The sequence below is a fragment of the Erpetoichthys calabaricus genome, chromosome 2 (genome assembly GCF_900747795.2).
Source record: "Erpetoichthys calabaricus chromosome 2, fErpCal1.3, whole genome shotgun sequence".
NCBI classification, from domain to species: domain Eukaryota; kingdom Metazoa; phylum Chordata; class Cladistia; order Polypteriformes; family Polypteridae; genus Erpetoichthys; species Erpetoichthys calabaricus.
In genome coordinates, this window is record NC_041395.2 from 14,962,851 (window position 1) to 14,983,215 (window position 20,365).

The 20,365-nt window shown below is 43.2% G+C and overlaps 1 protein-coding gene across 2 annotated transcripts in view; it reads right to left on the minus strand.

The window, feature by feature from the left end:
• Nucleotides 1-20,365, minus strand: part of lrrc4ca (leucine rich repeat containing 4C, genome duplicate a) — a 419,715-nt gene that overhangs the window by 163,058 nt on the left and 236,292 nt on the right. For both annotated transcript variants that reach the window (XM_028793490.2, XM_051923610.1), the window contains one exon: nt 18,599-18,690. The gene's annotated coding sequence lies outside the window, so the exon portion shown is untranslated. The remainder of the gene's footprint in view (nt 1-18,598; nt 18,691-20,365) is intronic.

The window sequence follows — 20,365 nt, forward strand, 5'->3', positions numbered from 1 at the left end:
CTGTCTATCTATCTATCTATCTATCTATCTATCTATCTATCTATCTATCTATCTATCTATCATTTACCGGAATACAAACTACTGACTGCGGTGGGTTGGCACCCTGCCCGGGATTGGTTCCTGCCTTGTGCCCTGTGTTGACTGGGATTGGCTCCAGCAGACCCCCGTGACCCAGTGTTCGGATTCAGCGGGTTGGAAAATGGATGGATGGATGGACGAACTACTGAGATAGATGGAGAATTTCGATTAGAAATTTCGCAGTGTCTATCCGGCGAAGAACCACTCGTTAACTCAGCGAGGGGAAGTAGCTGCGTGAACCAAAAGAGGCAGCGACTAACTCAGCTCAACGCGCTTCTGGTGGATGTTCGCTTATTTGGAGACACTTTTGGATTCGCTCAGCAGCGGTTCTCTGCTCACGGACAGAGGCAGAGGGGTCAAAAGGATTTGTTGGACTGATACCACCATTTGCCAAGTAAGGTACCTCTTTCATTTTATTTGTTGCTCCTGGTGGAGTGAAATGATCGCTAAGTTTTTGGTCGCAACGCTCACAAGCATCGAATCAGGCCTGCAACGTTTTGTTTCAATACGAGTGACAAGACTGAATGTGTTTTTATTTTATTATTAATAGTGTAATATAGTTCCTGATTATTTCCAGTTTGTTAATTGTGTTTTGTTAGGTTTACAATTAAATGGGGAGTTTATCATTGTTTTATAACCCAGTTTCTTGGTGTTAATTAAGTTTGTGTAGTATAAACTATTGGTTTGGGAACAAATGTTAATGGGTAACTTCTTCTACTTTTATTTATCTGTTATTACCTGACCAGTGGATTGCTAGAATTAATTAATAATGTTTTGTTCATAGGGACCCAAGACTCAAAATATTAAAGTCATTAGAATCATAATAAATTAGGCATTGGAGTAAAGAACTCAGGGCCCCTTTCTACACACAGTTAGAGTAGACGGGCTACAGTAATTTGGTTCTTACCGAGGGCTCGAAAGAGCAATGGATGTAGACCAAGCCTGGATTTGAACCCCAGTCCATGGAAGTGTAAAAGCAACAGCGCAAACGACCTGCTGCTTGTAGTAAGAATCAGTCAGCCAGCAATGGGAAACAAACAACAAAATGGAGATGTTCAAACTTTGTGTCTCGGTGGGTAGAAAGTCATAGAGAACTCTTTTGGTCTCCACCATATTGAGATAATTGCAGAGACGCACGCTTCCCAGGGCTTGTGACTCAGTGCTCTAGCATTAGGCTTGTCAAATTATTGTAAAAATATGTATTACAATTAATCTCGTAATTAAAATTTTGACTTTAATTACATATCTAATTGATAGACTAACTGCCATTAGCTTTGCCTGTTTTATTACTGACAATGTCATTGTCAGTTTTTATTTTTAAACTTCTTTCTGTCAATTATTTCAATAAAATTCTCAGGAAAAAGCAAGCTCTGTTTTTCCTTATAAAATTTGTGAAGCCGCAGGAATAAAGTGCAGTGGCAAACTTTGGGAATAAGGTGAAGCAGCTTTTCGCTTTGTGGCGAGCGGCTGGGGGGCCGGTACCCAGCCGGGACGCCTGGAAGAACTGAAGGAGGGATTACGCCTCCTCCGGACCACGAGGGGGCGACCACCCAGGTGGCTATGGGGACCACCGGAAAGGAGCATGGAAGCTCAACCCTATAGGGGCCCGTGGTCACCGCCCAGATGCCTGAGGAGCCCTGGCCCTCAGCACTTCCACCACACCCGGAAGTGCTGGGGGGATGAAGACCAGGGACACCCAGAGTGCTTCCGGGTGCATGGCCGGCACTTCCGCCACACTAGGGACTGCCACCAGAAGCTCATTGGGAGGCACCTGGAGCACATCCGGGTGAGGATAAAAGGGGCCACCTTCCTCCATTCGATGGCTGGAGTTGGGTGGAAGAAGGACAGAGCTCGGAGGAGAGGAGTGGAGGCGGTCAGGAAAGGAAAAGGCATTTTGGTGATTGGTGCAGGGGCACCGGGTTGTGTGTGTGTGCACTTGTAATATGGAAATGTACAATAAACAAGTGGTGGTGCTTGAACCTTTGGTGTCCGCCTGTCTGTGTCCGGGCCAGTCTCCACAGCTTGTAGTAATTTACTCCAACTATTTCACGGTTATAAAATTGCTGACTGAAATGCCAAGTGTAATACACAGATGCATATCAAGCGTCCATCCATTTTCAAACCCGCGTCATGCCTGCGCATCTGAGGGTCACCTTCCTGCTCATAGCATTATGGGAATGACAGCTTCCCTGTTTATGAGGAACACTGATTTTCAAGCAAGTAACTTTTAATGATGAGGATTTATTAATCCCGAGGGGAAATTCTCTTTTCATATGATCTTTGGGGATCAGAGTGAGGGTCAGCCATTGTACAGCACAAGTGATATTTTAGCATTTGGGACTGTTTTCCTATAGGGAGCGCTAGCTCCCTGGTTGGAATAAGTACTTTTGTAATCGCGGCATTTTAAGTAACCCGAAACTATATTGATATAATATTAAAAGGTGATGTCTCTCTCATAGTGATACGGCGGTAAGAAATTACATAAGAGAAAATAACTTAGCTTTCTTTAATGACGATTTACACGGCATTACAGACAAACGAAGCCAATGACAAGACAATTACCGAAGTGGGATCTCGATGTGTACAGTCTGCCATTTTCTACGCTGCGCTGGAAGGATTTTCAGGATCGGATGACGTTATCTCCCATCCGTCCGTAGGCTTCCCCATGTGTTAGGCAATGTTCCAAGACTTTATACTCTTTCTCCATGTGCAGGCCCTTACGTAGGTAAATCATGCCATTCCAAACAAGGCAAAGAGAGGATTCAATTTCATACTGACACACAGAAATAGCACAATGCCCAGTTTCGCAGTTGTCCCTTTCTCGTCTTCTAATACTTGCCTAGCACTTCTAAATGATGATCCCCTGTGTGCTAAATCTAGCCTTAGCCGTACATGTGAGAAGAAGCAGATTAAAATATTTGCACAGAGCACAGTGACATTAAACTTATATTCTGGTTATAGGAACGTTTTGACGATACGAATAAATATCAAAGATATGGATTAAGGTTCTGGAGAGGAGGGTCCATCAGATAGTTGAACCTCAGATTCAGGAGGAACAGTGTGGTTTTCGTCCTGGTCGCGGAACAGTGGACCAGCTCTACATCCTTAGCAGAGTCCTGGAGGGTGCATGGGAGTTCGCCCAACCAGTCTACATGTGTTTTGTGGACTTGGAAAAGGCGTTCAACCGTGTCCCTCGGGGAATCCTGTGGGGGGGTACTCCGAGAGTATGGGGTACCACACCCCCTGATAAGGGCTGTTCGGTCCCTGTACGATCGTTGTCAGAGCTTGGTCCGCATTGCTGGCAGTAAGTTGAACCCGTTTTCAGTGAGAGTCGGACTCCAGGGCTGCCCTTTGTCACCGATTCTGTTCATAACTTTTATGGACAGAATTTCTAGGCGCAGCCAGAGTGTTGAGGGGGTCCGGTTTGGTGGACTCAGGATTGGGTCACTGCTTTTTGCAGATGATGTTGTCCTGTTTTGCTTCATCAGGCCGTGATCTTCAGCTCTCTCTGGATCAGTTCACAGCTGAGTGTGAAGCGGTTGGGATGGGAATCAGCACCTCCAAATCCGAGACCATGGTCCTTAGTCGGAAAAGGGTGGAGTGCCCTCTCAGGATTGGTGGCAAGATCCTGCCCCAAGTGGAGGAGTTCAAGTATCTCGGGGTCTTGTTCACGAGTGAAGGAAGAATGGAGCGTGAGGTCGACAGGCGGATCGGTGCGGCGTCCGCAGTGATGCAGGCTCTGCATCGGTCTGTCGTGGTGAAAAAGGAGCTGAGCCATAAGGCAAAGCTCTCAATTTACCAGTCGATCTAAGTTCCTACCCTCACCTATGGTCATGAGCTATGGGTAGTAACCGAAAGAATGAGATCGCGAATACAAGCGGCTGAAATGAGTTTCCTCCGCAAGGTGTCTGGGCTCTCCCTTAAAGATAGGGTGAGAAGCTCAGTCATCTGGGAGGGTCTCAGAGTAGAGCCGCTGCTCCTCCGCATCGAGAGGAGTCAGATGAGGTGGCTCGGGCATCTGATAAGGATGCCTCCTGGACGCCTCCCTGGTGAGGTGTTCCGGGCACGTCCAACCGGGAGGAGGCCCCGGGGAAGACCCAGGACACGCTGGAGGGATTATGTCTCCCGGCTGGCCTGGGAACGCCTCGGGATTCTCCCGGAAGAGCTAGAAGAAGTGGCTAGGGAGAGGGAAGTCTGGGCATCTCTGCTCAAGCTGCTGCCCCCGCGACCCGACCTCGGATAAGCGGAAGAGGATAGATGGAATGATATGGATTACACAACACGAGATACGTGAGACAATTTATTTTTTCTTTTCTCCATGGACGTTTTTCACATTGTTTGCTATTGTCCACGATTAGTCACTGCCGGATGCCATTAAATTTGAATATTCAGGATGTGCTTTCTTTATAAAACCATGAGATTCAAAATTTATTACAAAACACAAACTAACTTTAAAAAAAATATCATTTTCGGGTGGCGTATTCCTTTTAACAGGTCGACAGTAAGGTACCGTAAATCAGAAAAAGAAAAAAAGAAAAAAAATCTGGTCCACGTGGTCCGTTCTGGTCACAGTTGTTCTAATGAATGTTAGAAAGTTTAACATCACGTAAAGCAGTGGTTCTCAATCTGTGGGGTGAGCCCCCCTAGGGGGGAGCGAAGTAACAAAAAGGGGGAGCACGAAGATGTGAAAAAAAGAAAACAAGAATCGAAAATATGAAAAAAACATCTATTGAAACCAAAACAAATTAACTTAAACTACATTCTGATACTAGAAAAATGAATATAAAGTTAGATAAATGACGATAAAAGTTAAGTAGGTATAATAAAATATGCATCTATGATATATCATTAATTAAAAAAGAACAAATTGGTATTAGTGGGCTCCTTTCAAAAAAAAACGTTAGGGGGGCGCGATTAAAACTGTTATGAAAACTCGGGTCGCAAATACTTAATAGTTGAGAAATGCTGACGTAAAGAACCAAAGCTTCAGCTACACCAAGAGCGCACAAACACTCAGTATGTTACCACCCCAGTACAGTACAGGATACGGTACACGGATTACACATCGCTTAATTTGGTGTAATATTTGCAGTGCCCACCATAATGTCTGGGACAAAGACACATTTTTGATTGATTTGCCACTCTGCTCCACAATTTAAAGTTACAAATCAAACAATTCAGACATTATGATTGAAGTGCACATTGCAGACTTTCATTTAAAGGGATTTGCCCACATTTTGGTCACACAACACGTTTTCTACATGGTCCTTCCATTTCAGGGCACTATAATGTTTAGGGCAGTGGTTCTCAAACTGTGGGGCAAACCCCCCTAGGGGGGCACGAAGTAACAAAAGGGGGGCGCGAAGATGTGAAAAAAAGAAAACAAGAATCGAAAGTATGAAAAACACATCTATTGAAACCAAAACAAATGAACTTAAACTACATTCTGATACTAGAAAAGTAAATATAGAGTTAGATAAATGTCGATAAAAGTTAAGTAGGTATAATAAAATATGCATCTATGATATATCATTAATTAAAAAAGAACAAATTGGTATTAGTGGGCTCCTTCCAAAAAAAACGTTAGGGGGGGCGCGATTAAAACTGTTATGAAAACTCGGGTCGCAAATACTTAAAGGTTGAGAAACTCTGGTTTAGGGCACAGCAATGGCAGGTCTGTTAAAGCCATTGTCATATTCAGGACTTTGTTGCATATCCCTCACTGCTTTAAGTCATATTCTGCCCTTTCAAGGCTCCATAATGTTTGGGACGGTTGGTGTCCCAGGTGTTTGTGATTCCTCAGGTGGACTTCAAGGCTTCATAAGATATCTCGGTTTGCTTCTACCCTTTGGAGTCTGTAGTTGCCATTGTTCAACATGAGGACAAGTGCTGTGCCAGTGAAAGTCAAAGAAGCCATCGTTAGGCTAAAAAGCAAAAATAAAACCATCGGAGACATCAGTGACACCTTAGGATGACTGAAATCAACTGACTGGAATATCATGAAGAAGAAAACACACTGGTGAGCTCAGTAATCACAAATGGACTGGTAGGCCAAGGAAGACCTCCACTGCTGATGACAGAAGAATCCTCACTATGGTCAAGAAAAAAACCCAAACACCTGTCTGACAGATCAGAAATAGTGTTCAGGGGGACGAGTATAGCAGAAGACTTCATGAACAGAAACACAGAGGACACACTGTAAGATGGAGGCCACACTGCAAGATGCAAACAACAAAAACAGGATGGCCAGATTACAGTTTGTGATAAAAGAGCCTGCAGAATTCTGGGAAAAGGTCTTGTGGACAGACGAGACAAAGATGAACCTCATCAGAGTGATCAAAAGCACCGCAGATAACTGTACATTATAAATAATTGACTGTATGTTATTACTAAGGCTTGTGATCAACAGTTCAATATTAGGCAGTGGGTTTTGAGGGGGGGGGGGGGGTCCAAACGTATTTTCAGATTTCTGGTTGTCCTGCACCCCTAACCTTCATACACCACTGTAAATTGCCAAGGTAGGAAGGACAGGCATCCCAGCCAAGATGGAAGATGATTTCTTTCTCAGCCAGGAGACCATAATGGAAGGACGGCTTGAGTGGAGACATAGCCTTGTAATCTTCATCCCAGTTTGGAGCAAAGAATAATTGAATGGACTGGATGTAGGTGGATGGTGAGAGCGGTTTATTAATCTCCTGCACAGCAGGTGGCAGTGTTCCTCTTGGCCAGTCCCAGTTAGGGCACCTGCAGGTTGGCATGGGAATTGAAGTATGGAAACACATCCCTGTCAGGGTACTTATGTGCTGCCAGAGAAGGACCACCATGGATTCCACACAACCTGGGATTAATCTGGATGACCAATGCTGTGACACCAGAAGCGTTACTGGGAATAACTTAAAAGAAGCCCTACAGCTCAGGGAGTCAGAGTCAGGAGGCAGTCGGTGGAACAGTGTGGACATATCGAGAGAGCGTTTACTTTATTTAAAGTCTTGCTCCTTTTCTCTTTGTTCATTCTTGGAAGATATCTGGCGTTTGGGGCTCAGTGGCTCCCCCTACTGGCTATACTGTATAGTTTCTTCTTTCACACATCTGATAACATCCTGATGGCAAAAGAAATTCTCAATTCAAGTTATTAAAAGGCCAGCAGAGCTGTGAGTGTGGCAGAGGACATCCTGTTAGTGCAAACTTCTGCCATGCCAACACACTTTCATTGTGATCTGTATTTTTGTTAATGTTTTATGAGATTTTCTGACTGGATTTATACACTGATCAAGGGTTTCAGAACTCAAGGAGCACAATTTTTAATCATCCTTGTATCATTACCAGTCACACACTGCAGGTGTTGTGCCCTACAACACCCCTTTCTATGCCTACAGTTGTGCCCTCTGTAATTTACAATATGCCCATCTCTGTCTCTTCTCAAAACAAATTGTGAAGCAGCAACCTTCCTGCGTTCTGTGCCACAGAGAATTCAGTGGACTCCCCTCACTTGCCCAACCCCTTCATTTGCATAATGCCACACCCACGTTCCTTCCCAAAGCACATTGGGAGTCTCAGACGCAGTAATCTGCATCAAACGTAAGCAGCAATTACTACATCACTGTGATTTATGCTTTAATTTGTTATGCAAACATATGGGAATATGGAAATTTTTTTGCTATATTTCCACACACGTAAACGTATTTTAGCTTGTACTGGGAATATGAGACAACACATCAGCAACAGAACAAAGTCTTTTGGAATGTTAACATCCAGAGAGAAATTAGAAAACAACATGAAAGCTGCAAGGGTAGAAATTTCTAGAATTTCTCATTTCATTGGGATAGAGGGAGACCCATCTGTCATTGATAATTTTAGATCTATCTCTAAAGTGCGTGAGAGACAACCCGGCGTACCAACCAGTGTGGACCCTACTCCCTTATCTGGACAGGAGACCTTGTTAATGGAAGGTCAGAGAGGGAATAACAGCATCTCATTTCTGTGCCAGGACGTGGAGGTGGAAGGATGTTACAGCGGCTATGGTGGGGCTGGCATTCTAATAACCATTGAGCAACACCCAGGATGGACTTCCTACTATGAGTGGAGCGTCTCCCTTAACACCAGGTAGCAGCATCCCATCTGGCAAGCCCCATTATGGATGACTGTAGGGCAGCATGGGAGTTGTGGTCCCATGGGTCTGCCTTGTCAAGTTCTGTTGGGGCTTGCCAGGGGGGTGCTGTCGGATAGCAATGTTAAAAGGACCACCGTAATAATAATAATATATTGCAATTACATAGCGCCTTTCCCATGCTCAAGGCACTTTACAGAGTTTAAGAAAGAACGGCAGGGTATACATTATATAGCATTGTACAAACCAGTGTCGCAGTTTGAGGCCCTTGTCGTCCTCTTGAACCCTCTGACTCGACTCCAGACACCAGGTAAAAGTCCAAATATTATTTTTATTTGAACAATACAGTGCACAAAGCACCCTCCACTCCACAATACTCATAAATCAATACACAAACCACAATAATCAATAATCAATCCTCCACACTCCCAGACACTTCGCCACCCTTCCTCCCAGCTCAGCTCAGTGTACTGGTTTCCCAGAGTCCTTTATATAGTCCATGACCCGGAAGTGGTTCTCCCTTCTATCCATGTGATCATGAACACTTCCGGGTCAGATAAAAAGCTCCTTTCTTCAACCCGGAAGCACGTCGTTTCCTCTTGTCATGTGATCATGACGCACCTCCGGGTTATAAGAGTCCGGCAGCCTCCCCACAGCGATTCCTGGTGGTCCCCATGGTATCCAGCAGGGCTGTGCATATAAACTACAAAGTCCATGAGGCCCTGCTGGAATTCGGGGAACATCCACGCCGTTGAGAGAGCTCCACCTGGCAGCCTGGGTGTGAGGGCCGGAATATTTTGCCGGCCACCCACCACACCAGATAAATAAATAAAGAAGATTACGACAGTAAATTCAGAGAAAAAGCCTAACAGACAACCTAATTGATGGTCTCACACACACACAGAGAGGTTATATGAGCATCTGGACAGAGAGGTAAACTGAAAGAGGGGTAATAAAGTCAAGCAGAGCTAAAAGCCTTCCTGAACAGATGAGTTTGGAGTTGTTTTTTAAAAGAATTCATGGAGTCGGCTGATCTAATTAATTTCGGTAGGTCATTCCAGAGTCTGGGCGCTATACAGCTGAAGGCCCTGCTGTCACCCATGGAGTGTAGATTAGTGTGGGGTACAACAAGATTACCAGAATCAGAGGACTTTAGTGGGCAGACAGGCACATAGTGATGGAGAAGGTCACTGATGTAGTTTGGAGCAAGGTCATTTAAGGCTTTGTAGGTTATTAGTAGGATTTTATATTCGATTCTGTAAGACACAGGGAGCCAGTGGAGACGGAGCAGGATGGGTGTGATGTGCTCGCTGCTGCTGGTCCGTGTCAGGAATCTCTTGCAGCCAAGTTTTGAATAAGCTGGAGCTGTGATATAAGATTAGAAGGGGCACCTGCCAGTAGGGAATTACAATAATCAATGCGGGATGTGATAAAAGCATGGACAAGTTTCTCAGCGTTGGAGAAGGAAAGGAAGGAGCGAACACGGGATATGTTACGGAGGTGAAAGTAAGAAAGTTTCTTAATGTGGTTTATGTGGGCGGAATAAGAGAGGGAGGAATCAAAAATGACACCAAGATTCTTTGCAGTAGAGGCAGGTCTGATGAGATCACCGCCAAGATGGACTGGGAAGGAGCTCATTTTATTAAGTTGCACTTTAGTGCCAATTTGCAGGAGTTCAGATTTGTTGCTATTTAATTTTAAACAGTTCTGCTCCATCCAGGTATTAATTTCACTGAGGCAGGTTGTGAGCTGAGAAAGCTCTGATGAAGTTCCACTTTTAACATTGAAATAAAGTTGAGTGTCATCTGCATAAAAATGATAACCCAGTCTATAGCTACGTATCATATGGCCAAGGGGAAGCATGTAAATACAGAAGAGAAGAGGACCGAGCACAGAACCCTGAGGAACTCCTTGTGTGACTGGCGCTGAGCTGGATCTGCTGTTGCCAAGACTAACAAACTCTTGCCTATCAGTCAGATAGGACTTGAACCACTGGAGGGCAGTGCCAGAGATACCCAGCATGTTCTCCATTCTGGACAGTAGGATGTCATGTCTGACCTGAGTGTTAAATGCTGTACTGAGGTCTAACAGAATTAATATGCTGGTTTGTCCAGAGTCTGCTGCCATAACTGTAGTCTTGCTTGACCTGGAAGTGCTTCCTGGAGGCAACTGATTAAGCCCCGCAAGTATTCCCCAAGAGCTCTCCACTCAGCTCAGGGAGTCGGAGTCGGGAGAGGAGCGGGACAACACAATCCCCTGGGAGGAGTGGAGGAAAAAAACGGAAGGAGCAAAGAGAGGGGCTCTTGGTATTATTGGGCTGTATTGTTGCTATATGGTTGTGAGACATGCTGTGGATGCTATCCAGTGACCTGAGATGAAGACTGGACTCCTTTGGCACTGTGTCTCTCTGAAAAATCCTTGGGTACTGCTGGTTTGACTTTGTGTTGCTCATGGAGTCCCTAATGAGGCACATTACCTTCATTGTGAGGGAGCGTCAGTTACGGCACTACGGCCATGTGGCGCGTTTCCTAGAGGGTGATCCAGCTTGTAAGATCCTCATTGTTGGGGACTCGAGTGGCTGGACATTAGAGGGTCAGCTCAGGTTAGAAGGTTTGGAGACAAAGTCAGAGAGGTGAGATTGCATTGGTTTGGACATAAGCTGGGTATATTGGGAGAAGGATGCTAAGGATAGAGCTGCCAGGCAAGAGGAAGGCCTAAGAGAAGCTTTATGGATGTGGTGAGAGAGGACATGCAGGTGATGGGTGTAACAGAGCAAGATGACGAGGACAGAAAGATATGGAAGAAGATGATCTGCTGTGGCGACCCCTAACGGGAGGAGCCGAAAGATAAGAAGAAGAAGAAATGTGTTACTAAACAGTCTGCCAAACTGAAGTTTACTCAATTATGTTGACCTCTTTTGTAAGTCACTTTGAATCTTGTGTTTGCTAAGCAAATAAATGTAAAAAAAAATTAAAAATCACCAGACATGTGAATGTACTCAACCAGTATAAGGCGTTTCCCAGGTAATGGCTTTAAGTTGGCAGAAGCGACGTTCCATATAATGTGCCTGATGGCATGTTTAGGTTTGTCTTCACACATACGTAGTATGTAAGGTTACCAGACATCCCGTATTTCTCAGGACAGCCACACATTTCTTGCCTATTGCTGGCGTCTCAATTTATTTTTCAAATGTTTCACCTTGTCTTGTTACATTTGTTCCAACACCGTCTCCTCAGACTGATGTTTACTCAATTTTGTTGACCTCTTTTGTAAGTCGCTTTTTTTACAAAAGCGTCTGCTAAGCAAACACACGCAAATATAAAGGTAAATGAAAGAGGCTCTGTGCCCCAGTCTTAGGTATCAGATCACAGGGTGCAGCAAGATTCAGCTTTTAATTAAAGTTAAATACTCTCACAGAAAAAATTAAATGCAAAACCAAATCTACACAAACATTTGCTTCAATGTGTAAAAAATGAAAAATAATCAGAGAATCATGTAAAACACGTGACAGGGCATCTGTCGCACATTAACTTTAGATCAGTTTATTCCTATCTAGAACTCTTTACTAGCAACGGGCTCAAAGTGTGGATAAATATACAAAAGACCTGTGTGTGCGTGTGAGTGTGTGTGAGTGTGTGTGTATGGGGTAGTCTGCTCTACTCACACTCAACCACAGCCACGGGTACAAGCTTATACCCATGTGACTTGCACTTGGTGTGATGGCATATGCATGCACTTCAGTTCTCACTATGAAAGACCTGTGTGTGTGTGTATGGAGCAGTCCGCTCTGCTCACGCTCAACCACAACCGAGGGAGTCGGTGTGAATTCTGTTGTCGAAGCTTATACCCGTGTGACTTGCACTTAGTGAGATGGCGCTTGCATGCACCTCACTTCTCATTCATCCCAAGCATACAAACTCAGCTGTGTGGTTCATGCATGGTGTACGTTCACACAACAAGATAATCATACGCTTGCCTGAGACTGGTTCCAGGCTGTCTCATTCGATTTGTGCCATACCTGCACTCGACTACACATCAGTTTTGGACAAGATACGACTGTCCCGGCCCATTTAGCTGGCACCTCTGCAAATTCACCAATATAGTAAAGCTACTAGGGTGTCTTTGGGTTGTTTTTATCCTTAAGAGCACACGCAGCAAGTGTATAATATACAGGGTGGTCCAGATCTAATTATGCAATTTTTCATTACGGTATAACTTATTAAGTTTAGATAGATAGATAGATAGATAGATAGATAGATAGATAGATAGATAGATAGATAGATAGATAGATAGATAGATAGATAGATAGATAGATAGATAGATACTTTATTAATCCCAATGGGAAATTCACATTCTTCAGCAGCAGCATAATGATACAATAAATAATATTAAATTAAAGAATGATAATAATGCAGGTGAAAAACAGACAATAACTATGTATAATGTTAAATGTTAACGTTTACCCCCCCAGGTGGAATTAAAGAGTCGCATAGTGTGGGGGAGGAACGATCTCCTCAATCTGTCAGTGGAGCAGGACAGTGACAGCAGTCTGTCGCTGAAGATGCTCCTCTGTCTGGAGATGATACTATTTAGTGGATGCAGTGGATTCTCCATAATTGATAGGAGCCTGCTGAGCGCCCTTCACTCTGCCACAGATGTTAAACTGTCCAGCTCCATGCCAACAATAGAGCCTGCCTTCCTCACCAGTTTGTCCAGACGTGAGGCGTCTTTCCTCTTAATGCTGCCTCCCCAGCACACCACTGCGTAGAAGAGGGCGCTCGCCACAACTGTTTGATAGAACATCTGCAGCATCTTATTGCAGATGTTGAAGGACACCAGCCTTCTAAGGTAGTATAACCGGCTCTGTCCTTTCTTGCACAGCGCATCAGTATTGGCAGTCCAGTCTAATTTATCATCCAGCTGCACTCCCAGATATTTATAGGTCTGCACCCTCTGCACACAGTCACCTCTGATGATCACGGGGTCTATGAGGGGTCTGGGCCTCCTAAAATCCACCACCAGCTCTTTGGTTTTGCTGGTGTTCAGGTGTAGGTGGTTTGAGTCGCACCATTTAACAAAGTCATTGATTAATATTTTATTACATAGAGAATTCACAAAAAATTATTTTTGTTGCTGATAGATGGCAGCACCTGCCATGAATTCATTTATTGCAAGATCCATCCATCCATTATCCAACCCGCTGAATCCGAACACAGGGTCATGGGGGTCTGCTTGAGCCAATCCCAGCCAACACAGGGCACAAGGCAGGAACCAATCAGGGTGACAACCAACCGCAGGACACACACAAACACACCAAGCACACACTAGGGCCAATTTAGAATCGACAATCCACCTAACCTGCATGTCTTTGGACTGTGGGAGGAAACTGGAGCGCCCGGAGGAAACCCATGCAGACACAGGGAGAACATGCAGACTCCACGCAGGGAGGACTCGGGAAGCGAACCCAGGTCTCCTAACTGCGAGGCAGCAGCACTACCCACTGCGCCACCGTGCCGCCCTTATTGCAAGATATTGCGATATTATGCATTGTTTTCCTGCATTGCATTAAAAGTTGCACAATTAGATCTGGACCACTCTATATATAAAACTGTAGCAGACATGTTGTTTTGTCTTGTAGGGTCTTACGGTGACTTATTTTCCCCTTTATACTCTTTATTGTGTAGACATTAATAAAATATCTTAAATAACCTTACACTTGGCACTCTCTGGTCAGGTACTTTAGCACTTCCTCCCCACTTCCCATCTATATCTGTAATCTCAGGGCATTAGACACAGTAAAGAAACGGGCAGGAGTTATGTTACAGTTTTAGTTATGTATTATTGACAAAAATGCCTAAAAATATTAAGGAAGCAGAATGCTATATGAATATTGGCAAGCCACACCATTACATCCTAAGTAGGAGTGCATCTTGTGTCCACAGGTGGCTCTCAGCTTCTCTTCAACAACAACAACATTTATTTATATAGCACATTTTCATACAAAAAGTAGCTCAAAGTGCTTTACATAATGAAGAAAAGAAAAATAACAGACAAAATAAGAAATTAAAATAAGACAACATTAGTTAACATTAGAATAAGAGTAAGGTTCGATGGCCAAGGTGGACAGAAAAAACAAAAAAAACCTCCAGAAGGCTGGAGAAAAAAATAAAATCTGCAGGGGTTCCAGGCCACGAGACCACCCAGTCCCCTCTGGGCATTCTACCTAACATAAATGAAATAGTCCTCTTTGTAGTTAGGGTTCTCATGGAGTCACTTGATGCTGATGGTCATACAGACTTCTGGCTTTTAATCCATCCATCATTGTTGGAACATCACGGTGCTTTAAGTAGATTTTAGAGCCACCATGAATAATTATTATAATGAATTGGATATACAGAGTATCAGGATTTAAATTACAGTGAAGTTATGAGAAGGCCATGTTAAAGTAATGTGTTTTCAGTAGTATTTTAAAGTGCTCCACTGTATTAGCCTGGCGAATTCCTACTGGCAGGCTATTCCAGATTTTAGGTGCATAACAGCAGAAGGCCGCCCGCCTCACCACTTCTTTTCAGTTTTGCTCTTGGAATTCTAAGCAGACCCTCATTTGAGAATCTGAGGTTACAATTTGGAAAATAAGGTGTCAGACATTCTGATATATAAGATGGGGCGAGATTATTTAAGGCTTTATAAACCATAAGCAGAATTTTAAAGTCAATCCTGAATGACACAGGTAACCAGTGTAGTGACATCAAAACTGGCTTGTTTTGCTACCACATGGCCTTTGACTGGAATATTAACACAGGCCACATCAAGATAGAGTTGTCCTCATCATGGTCATCTCTTCATGGCCAGATGGTGAGAGTGAGAGAGGTAACGGCAAGGTGACCAACTTTATACCATTCTTACCGCCCAACACAAACCAATGGGGCATCATAGTACAGAATGGCCTCTGATTCAAAAACAACCTTTCTTTCCAGTAATGTGAATTTCCCCTTGGGATTAATAAAGTATCTATCTATCTATCTATCTATCTATCTATCTATCTATCTATCTATCTATCTATCTATCTATCTATCTATCTATCTATCTATCTATCTATCTATCTATCTATCTATCTATCTATCTATCTATCTATCTATCTATCTATCTATCTATCTATCTATTATATAGTGCCTTTCACATCTATCTATCTATCTATCTATCTATCTATCTATCTATCTATCTATCTATCTATCTATCTATCTATCTATCTATCTATCTATCTATCTATCTATTATATAGTGCCTTTCACATCTATCTATCTATCTATCTATCTATCTATCTATCTATCTATCTATCTATCTATCTATCTATCTATCTATCTATCTATCTATCTATCTATTATATAGTGCCTTTCACATCTATCTATCTATCTATCTATCTATCTATCTATCTATCTATCTATCTATCTATCTATCTATCTATCTATCTATCTATCTATCTATCTAATGTAAGTTCAATTAACATCATTCATTTTCATTTTTCATTTTTTCATGGGTGACAGAAAAAGGGAACATGAAAACAACAAGTGGATTGGAGAGGCATTGGCTGCTTGAGGGGACTGTACCATTCCTTGGTGGTGAAGAGGGGGCCAAAACTCTCATTATACTGGTTGATCTACACCCCTGTCATCATCCAAGGTCATGAGAGGTGATCAATGACCAAAAGAATGAGATACAAATGGCAGAAATGACTTCACAGGGTGGCTTCACACTCTGACAAGGTGAGAAGCTGAGCGATTTGGAAGAACTTCAGAGTAAAGTCACTGCACCTCCAGATCGAGAGCAGCCAGCATGTTGTAAAGGAACCCCCAGATTGCTCACCTTAGAGCTGTTCCTGGCACATCTCACTGGCCAGAGACATTGTGGCAGACACAGGATACGCTGGAGGGTTTATATCTCTTGGCTAGAAAGGGGATGTCTGGGAATTCTCCATTGTCATGAATGTGTGCTTGGGGATGACCTGGACGCCTCTGATAAGCCTACAAAAACCCAGTTTGAGAGAAGACATTGTTGTTAGCAGTATCTTCTGTTTTCCCCACAGCTCTGATCAGTTCAGGAGGAAAGACGGCTACTGTCAGCAAGGCCTGGGTCTTTAATGGCTGACAACTGAGCCAAGGAGGTCAGTTTTTGACTTCCGGAGCAGGAAAAGAGTTCTCAGAAGCCAAGAGTTGTTGTAAAAAACAAATATTTGCATGCATAAGTTACTGTGGTGTCAGTTTTCTTTAGAAAGTCAAGTCAAGTTGGGGAGTATGCACTGGTACAGCACATTGCCGCACCCACCACACAACGAAACAACTCGGGATCCTGGTTTGCAACCCTCCAGGCAGACACGCGGTCCAGTCCCACCCTCTGGAAATGACCCTCTATTCTGCTGCAGCCAGGTGTTTCATGGGTGACCCCTTGGTCTGGTCCAGGCACTCGGGTCCCCAACAATAAGGATAATACGAGCTGGAGCACCCTCGGGGAAACGCGCCAAATGGCTGTAGTGCCGTAACTGACGCTCCCTCACAATGCAGGTAATGTGCCTCATTCGGGACTCCGTGAGCAACACAAAGTCAAACCAAAGGTACCCAAGGATTCTCTGAAGAGACACACATGAAGGAGTCCAGTCTTTGTCTCAGGTCACTGGATAGCATCCATGTCTCGCAGCCATATAGCAAGACAGGAAGCACCGGGACTCTGAAGACTTGGACCTTTGTCCTTTTGCATACAGTAGATATCGGGAGCACCACACACCCCTTTCCAGTGACCTCATGACCCCCCATGCTTTCCCAATCTGTCTACTGACTTCATAGGAAGAGTCACCAGAGACATGAATGTCACTGCCAAGGTAAGTAAACCTCTCGATGAGGTCGACACTCTCTCCGCAAACAGACACACTGCTGATGGCTGTGCCCAACAGGTCATTAAAGGCCTGGATGTTGGTTTTAATCCAGGACACTCGCAAGCCGAGACAATCAGACTCCTCACTCAGTCTCTCGAGCACCCCGATCAGAGCTTAAATTGACTCTGTGAAGATCACAGCATCATCGGCAAAGTCAAGATCCGCAAACCTTTCCTCACCAACAGATGCCCCATAACTGCTAGACCCCACGACCCTGCGCAACACCCAGTCCATACAAGCATTGAGTAGGAGCGGAACACACCCCTTACGAACCCCAGAATCAACTGGGAGAAATGCAGAGGTCCTGCCTCCACTCTGCACAACACTCACAGTACCAGTGTACAGGCCGGACATGAATCCTCAGGATGTCCCACAGGGCAGCTCAATCAACCGAGTCGAACGCTTTGCGAAAATTGACAAAGGCTGCAAAGAAATTCTGCCAATGTTCTTTAGAAAATTACCCGTTAAATGGAGTTTTGCAGGCTTGTTCCCCAATCTTTGCATCTGTTCTCCAACAAGTTTATCACAATGGCGTAGTCGGCAGGATATTGAAAGGAAGACAATGGCAGACCTGGGGGACCTTGAAGCACACGTGCCAGAGTTACAGATACAGCTTGTGGGGATCGGGGCAGGCCATGCAGACCACACACAAGGCCTTTCTCAACTACTTGCGATGATATAGAGACCTACGTACTAATATTAAATAGAATTGCCACTTTGCAATGGTGGATGCATGACGAGTGAGCCAAATATTGGCCCCATTTTTAAAACATTTATATTACATTTATTTATGGCTGACACCTTTATCCAAAGTGGTTCATGCCATTTGAAATACAATTGGGTGGAGCACAGGCGGATGAAGTGACTCGCTCAGGATCACTCAGTGTGTGTCAGTGGTAGAATTTAAACCCACAACCTCAGGATTTGAAGTCCAAAGCTGTTAGCGACAATGCCCCCTCTCATCCCAGGATGGTATTTGTCGACTTACTAGCACCATCTGGGTGATCCCCAAGCATACACGTGTGACACCAGAAAGAGCAGGAATCTGTAGCTGGGGACAGTAAAGTACTGGGCTGACCTGCTTGGCCTGCTGCCCACTATCACCCTCACAAGGAAAAATAACGGTTAAGAAAATGAGATGAGATATTCACTGCTACAAATATAAGATTTGAAAATAGCAAGCATACTTTCAAAAGTTGATGCCTGTTGTCATTCCTGGCAACCAATTCGACAAGTCTGCGTTGAGTCCTGCATTACCAAGTGTCCGTCCATTCCTTCACGCGAACTTTGGCAGACATTAAGTGCGGATGTTCACACTGACGCGGAACGACAATTCAATCCATTCGAAGGTCATTACAGATACCTTTAGATACGCATTCATGAACCACTCTAAGCACAGGGAAAATTATTCTCTAAATAAAATCTATTATTTTATTATCACTCCTCAACCATAAACACTTTTCATTAAAGGAGGTTTTATTTCCTTACCGATACGTCACAGATGTCCGAATCTCCTTGCCGTCCTGCCAACATTTCATGACACGACCAGACTTCTTAGGACCTCTCCAGGGTGAGAAATACTGCAAAAGATAAGAGAGGAAAATAAACAAAAATGTACTCTCACAAGGGAGTGGAATAACGATGATGGCTGCTGCTTCTCAGCACCAAATATACGAGTTTAAGTCCAAGTCCTGTGTACAAAGGCCAGCATGCAGCCCATTACCAGTGAAAGTTCAATGTTGTCATACATGTGGGCTTGGGAGACAAAGTAAAGGCTTATCTAAGGCCGGGTTTATACTTAACGTGATGCAATGCGTACTTCAGAGGACGCTCCTGCTACACCAGCATTGTACTCTTTGTACTTGTGCGCGTACTTTATGTAAATCTGGAAGATTCTACCAGGTGGCAGTGCGAGATACCATCATGGTGAGAAGACGTTCGGCTTCAATGTGTTGTGTATTACCTGAAACATCCATTAAATTCTGAGAACACCTTTCATAATATCTCTGAAAAGGATCTTTAATGAGTACATCCATCAGTCCAGGGATGCACCCATTCCAGCTAGCATTGGGCACAAGACAGAAACAATACCTGGACGGAGCATCAGCTCATCACAAGGTGAACACAAGCACACAAACAGACACTGGCGTCATTTCAGCGTCACCAAATCTGCATATCTTTGGAAGGAAACTGGAGCCCACTGTGGAAACCCACCAGGAAAAACATGCAAACTCCAGGCAGGGCACACCAGGGACGGGACTTCCTACTGTGAGGCAGGAGCGCTACGGCTCCACCACCATGTGTAATTATTAACAGTATTCATTATTTAAATGAAGTTAGCGATTTATCTGTAAAATATAGCATACATACTTTAATGCATTTCATCATGAAGGTGATATAGATAGATAGATAGATAGATAGATAGATAGATAGATAGATAGATAGATAGATAGATAGATAGATAGATAGATAGATAGATGAAAGGCACTATATAATTAATAGATAGATAGATAGATAGATAGATAGATAGATAGATAGATAGATAGATAGATAGATAGATAGATAGATAGATAGATAGATAGATGAAAGGCACTATATAATTAATAGATAGATAGATGGATAGATACATGGATGAAAGGCACTATATAATAGATAGATAGATAGATAGATAGATAGATAGATAGATAGATAGATAGATAGATAGATAGATAGATAGATAGATAGATAAAAGGCACTATATTATTATTAGATAGATAGATAGATAGATAGATAGATAGATAGATAGATAGATAGATAGATAGATGAAAGGCACTATATAATTAATAGATAGATAGATAGATAGATAGATAGATAGATAGATAGATAGATAGATAGATAGATAGATAGATAGATAGATAGATAGATAGATAGATAGATAGATGAAAGGCACTATATAATTAATAGATAGATAAATAGATGAAAGGCACTATATAATTAATAGATAGATAGATAGATAGATAGATAGATAGATAGATAGATAGATAGATAGATAGATAGATAGATGAAAGGCACTATATAATAGATAGATAGATAGATAGATAGATAGATAGATAGATAGATAGATAGATAGATAGATAGATAGATAGATAGATGAAAGGCACTATATAATTAATAGATAGATAGATGGAAAGATAGATGGATGAAAGGCACTATATAATAGATAGATAGATAGATAGATAGATAGATAGATAGATAGATAGATAGATAGATAGATAG